Raw genomic sequence first — 12635 nt, forward strand, 5'->3', positions numbered from 1 at the left:
GAACTCTACCCAACCTCTCCAGTCCAGATAAACCCTAGCATGCCCTTGTAATTTCCTATTGATACGTAGACGGTCACTTCTCTCTACCCCTTGAAACACCTATTGATATGTAGATGCACTAAAGCCAGGTAGGAGATTCTGGAAATACTGCAATTTTACCTTCAGTAACTTACTTCACTTAGCATAAGATGCATTCATGTTGTCACATATTGTAAGATTTCAGTATTTTTTATAGCTGAGCAGTATTTCTTTACACACACACACACACACACACACACGCACACACACACACACACACACACACACCACTTCTTTAGCTTTTCTTCTGTCAATGGATACATAAGTTGTTTTCATATCTTGGCTATTGTAAATAATGCTGCAATGAATGCAGGGTGTGCATGTATCTGTTTGAGTTCACGTTTTGATTTTCTTCAGGTAAACTATCCAGAAGTGGAATTGCTAAATCATACAGTAGTTCTATTTTTAATTTTTTGAGGAGCCTCCATACTATTTTCCACAGTGCCTGTACCAATTTACATTCTCTCCAACACTGCAAAAGGGTTCCCTTTTCTCTACATCCTCACCACTATTTATTAGTTATCTTTGTGATAATAGTCATTTTAACTGGTGTGAGATGATATCTCATTGTGCTTTTGATTTGCATTTCCCTGATGATTCATGATGAGCATCTTTTATGTACATTTAGGTCTTCTTTGGAAAAGGTCAGCAGCTCTGATTGGGAGATGGGAGTGGCTGCAGCGAAAGTGCAAACATAGTACCTTCCAGCATTTCCACCCCTGGAGAGAGTTCCAACAGGCTCCTTGTCCTCTAGCAGACACTTTTAAGATTTGCAAATAAATCTCCTTCATGTATGTCTAGGCTCTTTTCAAACTACTGTTTTCAAGCCAGGTCTCAGGGTGAAGGTCTGTGGGCAAGCCCTTGAGGAGCAGAATCTCCGTTGCCTACTTATTGCCCTGTGGTTCTCCTGGACATAATCCCTGTTGTTTTTAACTAGAAATTTGGGGAGTTTGTCTCTCCATTGCAAGTCCCAAGGGTTGGGGTGCCTAACATGATGTGCAAACCTCTCAGTTCTTAGGAAGAAGCTCTGTATTAGTGACATCCTTCCCCACTGCGGGTTGCTGCATGGGAAGTGGGGCTTTTAAAGACACTGTTTCTCTGCCTATCCAACCCATTTTGATGTGGCCCCTTTATTCTTTGTTATGAAGTTGCTGTTCAGCTCATTTTTGGGTCATTTTCAGAAAAAGTTGTTTTGTATGCAACTGCAGGTTTGTTGTATCTGTGGGAGGAGGGGATTCAGGGTTTTCAGTGCTGCCATCTTGAATTGCTCTCTCAACTTCTGTCAGTAATCACATCATTGAGTATTTATTAAGCACCTAATATATGCCAAAGACAGTTTTAAGTGTTAAAAGGTTATTTGTAGCGACTCCATTTGACTGGATTTTGTGAATCCAAAATGACTGTTTTATATTCCTTGTGCATATTATTTTGGCCTCATTCATTCATGGCAGATTTTATTTTATGTTGACTCTCAGTGTAGTGTGACTGTACTTTACCTTGTGGATGTAGTTACAGGCACTGAGTGAATATATACTGCTTGGCATTTAGGAGTAGAGAGTCACAGCTCTTACAAGCCCCAAATTAGTGCAAAATCCCTTACACTGAGGTGAGACCTGCAGGTACGCACACAGCTGCAGGGTACTTTTAAGGTATTCATTGGTGTGAAATCTCACAGGGAAGAACACTAATGTTGGACAAATGCCTGCTGTTTTATACTGAACTTTTAAGCAAAAGTTGTGTGACACCCTTTCTTTTTCACTGCTGTCTTTTGAAATTAAAAAAATATTAACTATACTAGCTTCAGTAAAAGGTAATAGAAGGGTCAAAGGATGAAAAGCTGGGATGAAATCCTAGGCATTCTTCTTTGAAGATCTCTAGGCCCATTACATAGGTGATCTAATGAATCCCTGCCATGGTTATATGAAATATAAATGGAATAAGTGTTCTTATTCTTTTAGTGCTTTGCAGGGAAAATATAAAAGTCATCAAATAGAATTTTCAAGCCCCTCACTCAAAGAGCTCAGTGTTGTAATTGTCTTCTTAGGCTTGGATTGCTCCCCCAGATGTCAGAAAAGATGAACCATAATCTCCTCAGGGGCGTGTTTGATGTGATTCATGTAGGGCAAAATGGATTGCAGAAATTTATAACCTCTTTGGAGGAGAAAATAGAAGCTATATTCAACAAGAGATGGAGGAAAGTGAATGCTATTCAGCAATAACCACCAGCAAGCTGAGAGAACTGCAAAGGCTTTAACTCAAACTTCTGAACAGAATAATTTTGATCATACACAAGGTAAAAATAATTCTTAAGAGCTGTAGAGAGACTTGAGAGAAGCTCATAAGATTCTGAAATGTAAAAGGTACAGAACCATCCCCCCACACACGTACAAATAAAAGTGTGTGGGGGGCATATAGTTCCTGGACTTTTTATTTTTGACATAAAAAAATATCTTCCATGTGGAAAAAAACAGGGCATCATTTTCATATGTAGAAATGACAGAAAGAGAAACAGAGGGTGTACAATGATTGCCATTTCTAATGGACTGTGTAATTGAAATGGACTGGACTGGTTTCAAAATGAATTCTACCAAGAAAGGAAGGAAGAGAAAAAGAGAACTCTATTACCCTAAATGTTTTATACATAATAACTTACTCTATCCTCAATAAACTCCTACAAAGTGGATACTATTACTACTACAATTTAAAGATGAGAAAATAAACCCAAAGTGATATCATGTAACTACCCCAGAGTATATAGTCAGAAAGTAATACAATCATTTGAACCCAGACAACCTCATACTGAAGTTAAACCTCTTAAACACTATATACTATGGCTCTACAAGGGACTAGAAAGTATAAGATGCAGTAATATTATTTGCATTGTTCAATTAGCAAATGTATTTTAAATAGTGCTTCAGTATTCTCATCCTTAATGAAGTGAAGTGCTTTCCTCCATGGAAAATAACTTGGCTTTTCAGTCAGGGAGGACTGATTTTTCTCCTCAAGTTGCCACGTACCAAAACATCTAAAACTCTTCATTTAAACTGACTGAAATTTGTTTAAGCTGTGACTTTTAACTAGGTGAGAGGATAAGGTGTTTCAGAAAAATAACCTTGATAAAGTAAGCATATTTAGCATTAGTTTTGAATATTGGCTTTACCACCCTGAATGGCAAATCATTAGCCATTCTGACTAGAAAATATGAGAATAGTCTTAATTATTTTACTAAACTGTTATCAGTATTAAATAAGATAAATAGTAAAAGTAACATAGCAAAGTATGCAAAGTTCTCAACTGCATATGTAAATTAGAGGTAGCGTTTAGTAAATACAAATGTACACTTTCCTTGAGATTCTTCTTCTCTTTAAAAATGAGGCTAATTCTACATATCTCACAGCTGAATCAGTGTATGATTTACAACCCAAACACTATTAGGTAGGGATGGAGTAATGCCTGCCACATAAATGGTGCTCAGAATAATTGTCCTCCTCTATTTTTCCCTTACTTATGCTTTAATTAAACTTAAGTGATTTCCAAGTGCTAGGTAATGTTCCCAGATTACTTGATGTGTTAACTTACCTATCTTTCTAGGACTCTCCCATACCAAGCTCTGTTGTATGCCTCATTACAAAAAAGTATTCGTGTATTATCTCTGTAGCATCCACTTACAAGAGTAAGTTGACCTCAAACTGAACATATTGGTTCTGTTACATAAAATATTATATTAGATTATAAAGTCATAAAATAACAATTGTCTAAAATAAACATATAACTTAAAACTGTGGCATCAAAACCAGATGTCAGAAAGCTTTTTCTCTAAAGAGCCAGAAAGTAAATATTTTAAGTCATATGGTCACTGGCACACTGATATACTCTGTCACTGCAGCATGAAAGTCTCCATAAACAGTGTGCTTTTTTAAATGGGTGGAGCTTTGCTCCAATTAAACTTTAGTTACAAAATCAGAATGTGGGCTGCATTTGGCCCACAGGCTACCATTCACCATTCCTTGATTAAAACCAGTGGTTTAATTAGATTGTGTAAGAAGAACTTGCCAATATATTCAAGAAAAACTTATTTAAGACAAAATAGAAATTATCACCATCAATGTTATTTATTATAAATGCTTTATAGACAGGAAAGTAGAGGTTTTTGTATTTGTATGTTTAATGTGGCATAAATGCACCATAATTATATCCTTACTAATTTAGTCATAAGATAAATGAAGACTATTTATTGAACACTCATTCATTAAGATAAGTATAAATGAATTAGTACTTTGATTTTATGCAAAATAAATTTTGGCATAATATGTACTGAAAAGGCAGCAATTCTTCCACTTTTTTTTCTGAGGACATTAAAAGAGGATATAATTTATATCCTAAATAGGATATTAAAAAATTTAGGAAAAATGCCTGTATCCTAAATAGGCATTGGATGCAGGATACAGAATCGTTTCAGAAGGGATATAGAATAAATGTTTACCTTGTCAATAGAGATCAAACTTGGGTGTATAATGCTAAACTTAATCTCTGAGAAAGGAAAGCAGTAACAATTTTAGAAGTTTGTTGGGATAGTTGGAAAAGTAAAATTGTGTGTGAAGCAGAGAGACAAAGCACAAATTAAAGTGGAAGTCAAAGTCACAAGAAGTTAGGAGCAATGAGAAAAAATGTTATTAATTGTAGGCTTAAAGGAAAAAATAAATAATAGATGAGCAAACATTTAAACTGAGTTTTACAATGTATGAAGACATTTGAGTAATGAAAATCTTCCCACTTTTCCTTGGTTCTTTGGCTTATTTTTAATCAGAAAAGAAAATATTATTCTACTACCATGAAAAAATATACCTAAAAGTTCAGGTATAGTTTCATTATGCATTTTCATCCATCTAAACAGAGTTATTTGGGTATCCTGGAGAATGAGGACTTTGACCAGAAACTTGCGTAATATAATGACTCATGGTTAGATGGAAAGCAGGCCTTTATTTAAATTATAACAAAGGAATAAAAAAAGGTCCAAAGACAAAAGTAAGCTGAGTGATCAATGGGTCCCTGATGTAATTTGGTGTGGTTATATTTGCAGAGTAATTTCTAGGAGAAAAAATGAGTAGCATTTAATGAGGCAATTTCCCAGTCTGCATAGTGAATACTTAAATTTATTCTTAGGTATTTGTGGAACTCAAAAAGAAAAAAAAGAAAAAACCTAGAAATAAATTCAGAACATAAATGGATATAAAAGTAAAACTTAAAAATTCTATTGGTCACATGCCATTTTAACAACTCTGGGTATAAAAATCTAAAATAGAGGAAATTCATATGGACAGACCTAGAGCTAATATTACGCACCACAGAAGGAGATAGTGAAAGATTCAGACAAGGTCAAGATCTGAATTTACTTCAAACTATGAACTGAAAATATTTGTAATAGAAAAATATTAATGGATCTAGAGCTATAAAATGTTGATGAAGAAATGACTCTTCGTTTAAGGAAAATACGCACCACAGAAGGAGATAGTGAAAGATTCAGACAAGGTCAAGATCTGAATTTACTTCAAACTATGAACTGAAAATATTTGTAATAGAAAAATATTAATGGATCTAGAGCTATAAAATGTTGATGAAGAAATGACTCTTCGTTTAAGGAAAATACTTTGTCCAGAAATATTTAAGTGGATTTTATTTCAGACCCTAAAATAATTTATATCAATTTCATATAAAATATACTGACCCCAAATAAGCAAATCTAGATTGTTTCTCTAAAAGAAGTATGAGCTTCAAACTCTATAGAATTGTGTAAAAGTTTTCCCATGAAAATCAGGAGCAAACATAATACTTAAAATAGCTATCTGATTTTATGCAAATTTCTAGTCAATGTCATAAAACATGAGAAAGTTATAAAACATATTTGATGAGAGAAGTAAAACACTTCAATTTGAGAGTAACATTATTCAGTAACAAGAAAACACAAAGCAATTGATTAAAAATAATGAAAGTTTATGAAAAAATAAAGAACATTTAAAAATAATTAAATTGTCAGTAGAAAAATACAAACTTTACAAAAAGTGGTAAAAGAACTGCACAAATTGAGAAAATCCATTTTATTGAAGGAAGAATCTGAATGCAGTAAAAATACTTTCTCTTTTTAAACCTATATGAAGTTTAATTTAATTTTAGTTTACAGTCATGTGGACAACAGGGGAAGATATTTTTAGTTTTGTAAGAAAACTTCTTGTTTTCTAGATGAATATAAAATTCATCTAGGAAACAAGTGTAGAATGTGTTTTTCTCTTAAACCAAGAAAAGACATGAACTCTTCAAAATAATGAAACAAATACAGATAAAATAAAACTGTCAATTCTAAAGGTGCTGAAGAAGAAAAAAATTTAAGATTAGCAGGACGAGTCTCTAAAACATGGAAAAACAGAAAAAACCAATAATCCTAAATTTGTTTCTAACTTGCCATATAATGAAGACAAAACAACTCATTACAAATACACTCAAACACACTAATTTGTGCATTCCTAGTGAGATATGCCTACAAATGAAAAGGAATTACAATTTTTTTGTATTCACTGGTATTTGGTGTAGTATTGACATTGCTGTTCTGATAATGGTTGTGTGGGTGTTTAAGAGTAAAAATGTTCAATTATATAATATTCTAATTCTTTCATCTTTGGTGCTCTAGAACCAAAATTCTTAGCATAGGAGAAATGAGATATAGTTTTAATATGGAATAGTTTAAAATTCCTGTGTTGACTTTTAGAAATGGTAATATAATAACTAAATTAGAACACAATGAAAAGAGTTACAGCATATTAGATAATAATGAGGATAAATAAACTAAAAAACTAACTGAGAAATCCAGTGAAAAAAGGAACTGATATAATGTAAGGCAATATAATACTTTTCCAAAGGAGAAAAACATGTAGAATATTCAATGTTCGAAGACACAATAACTGATTGTTTTGAAGAGTATTCAGATGAAAGACACCAACGTACGCATAAGGATGGAAGAATATTATTATAATACATAAGAGGCCTCTTGTGTTTAACTGGCATGTGTAACCACTTTTTTTGATAGCTGATTTACTTAGAGGTTTCAATTCTGTTGGAATTTTTATTGAGTTTGGTTAAAGCTGTATATCAATTTGGGACAAATTTAACTTCCTAAAAACAGTGAGTCTTCCAATCCTTAAGCATAGTATATCCGCTCGTATATGAATTCTTTAATTTCTCTTAGTAATACTTTAGTTTTGAGTGTACAATTCTTTCATATATTTTGTCTGGTTTATCCTTAAGTATTTCATACTTGTTGATACTAATACAACTAGCATTTATATTTTTATTTTATTTTCCCATTGCTGGGATCATTTTTAGGACACAGAAACACAAGTGCTCTTTGTAGGCTGGTCTTATGGCTTGGAACCCTGATAAAGTAATTTATTAGATCTAGTAGCTACCTTGTAGATTTAATTGAATTTTCTGTATAAACAATCTTGTCATACTTACACAGACATTTTTACTTTTTTCTTTCCAGTTTTTATTTCATTCATTCATTTCACTGTCTAGAACTTCCTATATGATGTTGAATAGTAGTGTTTAGAACAGCCATTCTTACCTTGTTTCTGATCTTAGAGAAAAATATTCAGACTTTCACTTTGAATTTCTGGTAGCCCAAATTGATTCTGATTTATGAATATTTTCATATATCATAAACTTTACTAAAATTTACTTAAGAATTTTTTCTTCTGTATTTCAGGGATATTGTTCTGTAGTATTCTTTACTTGTAATGTCTTTGTGTGGTGTTGGTATCAGTATAATTCTGGCCTCTTAAGCTCAGGTACCTATTCCCTCCTCAATTTCTGGAGGAGATTTTGTAAAATTGGCATTTTTGTCCTTAAAATTTTGTTTTAATTTACCAGGAAAGCCATCTGAGCATGGAATTTTCTTTGTGAAAATGTTGTAACTAAAAGTTCCATTTATTTACTAAGCATAGAGCTAATTTGGTCTATTATATACATTGTTTCTTTCTTCCTTACAAAGGGAACCCTGACTCTGATTGTATATGAAGACACCAAGCTAAACATGTTTACCTCCTAGACTCTTTTCAGATAAGAGTGACCCATGCTGACATATTTCTGGTCAATGACATCTACACAGAAATCTGCTAGGGATTTTTTTTTTTTGTCTGCCAGGTGTAAAAGGTTTTTCCTTTATATAAATTTTACTTTCCACTTCTTCAGTTTGTTTACTGGCAACAGAAGCTGAATTGTATATAAGATACAACAAATGAAAGAAGGAATCCGAGTGTTTGATTATATAATTGATGAGCTGTTATCAGGACTAGATAAGTTATATAAGTTAAATAAGCTGGTACTTTTAAGTCACTGATAAAAACCCAATTTTTCTTTAAAAGTATAGATTTTTACATAAAGATACATTGATTATGCATGAATAATTACTCATATCCAGTACTTTAATTAGATTAATTCTATAAGCTATTACTCTTTGTTTTCATTGCCAGTTGCATATTCAATAGGCTTTCATATCAATCTAGCAGCTAAATCTTGTCTATAATATAACATTATAATTCTAATACTATGTCAGTCATTTTGCATGTGGTCTGGCCATTTTGTTTTTCTATTCCCAACATTTTAAAATAAATAATTAAATATTCAAATTACATACCATTCTCTGACATAGTATTAGAATGGCCAGTATTTTATGGCCAGGATCCCATAAAAATCTCAAAAACACAATATGTTGTTTATTGCTGTCATCATTCATAAAATGATAACATTAATTTTTAAGGACTTGAATATTTTTTGGTTATACTCACTGTAGTAAATCATAACCAGCTGAACTTGGGAAAACTTATCAATGTTATATTTATATATATAGATGTTCACTGAGACATGTAGAGTATGGATAATTACCTAATTTTATATGAATTATTAAGTAATAGAATATACTGAACATATAATATATTCTAGCATATACAAAGATTCAGAAATTATATAGCATTTAAAATGATGTAAATCTAAATTCATTGGCATAGAAATATGTCTACAAAAAATCATTAAAGGGAAAATCAGGTCACAACTAGTACTATATAAAACTTATTAAAGTTAAAGTTGCACAAGTAAAATCATATCATATAATGTATTTTGTTATGTTATTTAATTAGGCTGGATTAAAAGAGAATGCCAAAAATATCTGGAAGGAATTTTAAAAAATTGTTAAGTGGAATATTTTTAGGGTATTTTCAATTCTTTAGCATTTCAGTACTATCTGCATATATGTTTTAAAATGGGGTTAAAACATTCAAATGCAGCGTAATGTTTATCACTAGGAAGATGAAGCCTAGGGTATGTCCATGCAATATGTTGCTTATTTAAAATGAAATCAAAGAGCACTGGAGTTACACAGGTTAAGTATCTAATAGGTATAGGTTTCAGAGGACTCAGTGACTATTTGGAAAATGTAAAGCAATTTGTTTCTGTATGCTTGGCTTCAGAAAGCAAGGAGGAAAGTGGGACTAGAAGGAAGTAGAAGGAGGATGAAGTTGGAGAGCAAATAAAACCAGACTTGGCCAATAGAAGAGCACTAGGGATAAATGATAGCCAGAGATGGAGGAGAGACAGGGCCATTGATCAAACTCAAAATTCTTACTAGAATTTTAGTATAAAGATATTTTCATTCTGATTCACTCAGACACTCTCTAAGAGACTGTCATTGTTGGTAGTTCAGTCAGTAAACTAGCCTTTTGTGTCTTGTTTCATTACCTGCCAAACAAATCCTACCACACTGATTACCCAGGTTGTTCACCTCCTGCCTAGCTGCTTTCAATCATACTGTCTTTCTGAAACCTCTTTAACCCCTTTTCCAGCTTCCAAACTTTTATTTCCATTGTGAAGACTTCCCGTCACCGTGAGGATGAATCACTTCCTCCCTTTTCTATGTTCTTGCAGCATTTTGCGGAGTCTCCTCTTACAGAAACTGTCCATTAGGCCACATTGTTTATGGAAAACGTGGCACTTTTAGAGAGCTTGCATTTGTGCAAGGCAGGTACTAACCATTTTAAATAAATAATCTCATTTAAGTTTGTAGTAATTCTGCAAATATGGACTAATATATTATGTCAATTTTGCAGATGATGAAATCGAGGTTTGGAAAGCTAAACTTGCTCCAAGTTGCAGAGGTAATATGGTAAAACAGGCATTTAATGCCAGGTGCATATGCTTCCAAAGCCTAAGATTTCTGTATTTTAATTATCCTTAGATATCCAATTCCTTTGATTGATTGTAGGTCTGTCTGGTTTGGAGGTTGGTCTTCCTCATCTTAACATTCTCAGCACTTGACCTAGGGGCTTGAACACTGGAATTGCCATATTTCTTTTCAGTGAATGAGTGATTTAGTCACTGCAATAACTGTAAACATTTTATGTTTTATTTCTCTGGATGCTTCAAATGATTTGATTCTGTAAGTAAACACAACATATAATGAATAAATAGCATATGATGCTATAGTTAGAATTTGAAACCGAAAGCAATTTGATTGGCACCATGTTGATGAATGTAGGTCAATATGGACCATGAATAAACTGTAAATAGAGAAATAAATGAAATTTTGGAATAAAGATATACTATTACATTTGGAAATTATACATTTCTTATTTCAAGAGTGAAGTTTATTAAAACCAAATAGTACTTATCACCTGTTAGGATAAGCCATATTTGCTAAGAAGTAACTAGAATTTATGTAGCAAAATTTATTTTTAAAAAGGTCATAAAGAAATAGATACAATATAAGTTTATACTGTAATATATGTCTGCTCTATGACATATCTTAAAGACAGTTAAGGTTTCTTTTGTTTCTTTTTTCTTAACTGTTTTATTCTATTTGTTGCCTTAAAAATGCCACATAAATATCCTTTCCTAGAACATAGCTTCAGAATTGCAAAGCTGTGCTTACAGATTGAAACATCTCAAGTTTACCAAAAAATCATCTTAAAATGTCAGAGCTGGTAGCCAAATGTCAAAATTGATAGCCAAAATGAAATATTGTATTTGTCTACTCTGACATGGTCACCTAGTAGAAAGCAAGGTAAAATATTCCATTTGATTATCCAGAGATGATGCAATAGTAATATATATAGAAAAATATTGCTAAATCATGAACTGTTATGAAACCTTTAAACTTCCTTTCTCTTCTCTTTCAACTGCAAATGACAGACAATGTGGAGAGGCAGGGACAGAAAAGAAGTGAGTGAAGAGCAATGCTATAGAGACTCCTAAAATGACTAATCTTCATTCTCTACAATTTATACTGATAAATCTATGAACTCATGCTTATGTACAGAAAAAAGGATAGGAAAGAAAGCAGATGCATAAATATATGTTATATAAAAGACATAATAGGCCCAGCTCTACTGAGATGGAGGATCATTACCTGAATTTTTACAGACTGAAGAAAACTGAAGCATTGAAAATTATATATAACCAATGTAAAAAGTTTGACTAAGAGATAATAAAGATTAAAAAGCAATTAGTAAATGATTACTTGATGTGATTTACTTGATGTGATTACCTGAAATATTGAACAATCAAAAATAAATAAATAAATGGTGCCAGCAAGGGACAATGAAATTCAATTTCACTGTAAATAAAGAAATAGTAATTTCCTATTATTGTTCCAAACACTGTATTGTCTTAAAAAATATTTTTTCTTTTGAAAAACACAGATGATTTGTAATAATGCATGCTAATCAATTACCAGAAAATTAATCATCTTGAACCTGCCTTATTTTGTTTTCCAAAGCCACAATATGTTATATGTTTAGAATTAAATGTAAATTCATGCTAAGGAATATAAAACCATGGAAAAGCTATAATATTGTCAGGTTGCCAACACATAATTGGTGAAAAGCAGCTATAGATTAAATAAATATTGGATTTTGAACAGAAGTGTCAAGCCAGACTTACTTTATGAGACTTTTTTGGTATTACTAATTTATTCATATGGATATTGCAGTTATCATTCACTTTGTTAAATTTCTCCATTGCCCAGCCACAGGAATTTTAACCATTTATTTATAGCAGACAAAAATTCATTGTCTAAATCCTTCTCTGAAAAGGACCTTTTTGACCAGCTGGGAGGAATGTAGCTTGTTCAACAGCCTCTCTTGCTTCCTATTGGTTGAACTCTGCCCTGAGTTTAGATCACATTCTTCGTTTCGAGTTTAGATCCCCAGCCAGTGAACAAATAGGATGGAGGTACAGACCCCTGACCGGGAAGGCTAATGTGATGCCCCTTTAGGAGAGACTTTATCAGGTCCACCCCATGATCAACAGCTCCTTCTGCCTGCACTTTCTTTTCTTTTTTCAGCTATAATTTGCAATAAATCTCTTTTACTCTTAACTCTATGTTAGTATCTCCTTTCTAGAGAAAAAAACTGACAATGAATTTTAAGGAGTCATCTGAGAAAGCAGGGCGCACGACTTTGGGAACTTGACCTGTCTGGGAAGGGGGACGCTATGGCTAGAGGTTTTGTGGGGTT

Source organism: Manis javanica, chromosome 6, assembly GCF_040802235.1.
Source record: "Manis javanica isolate MJ-LG chromosome 6, MJ_LKY, whole genome shotgun sequence".
In the NCBI taxonomy this organism is placed as follows: domain Eukaryota; kingdom Metazoa; phylum Chordata; class Mammalia; order Pholidota; family Manidae; genus Manis; species Manis javanica.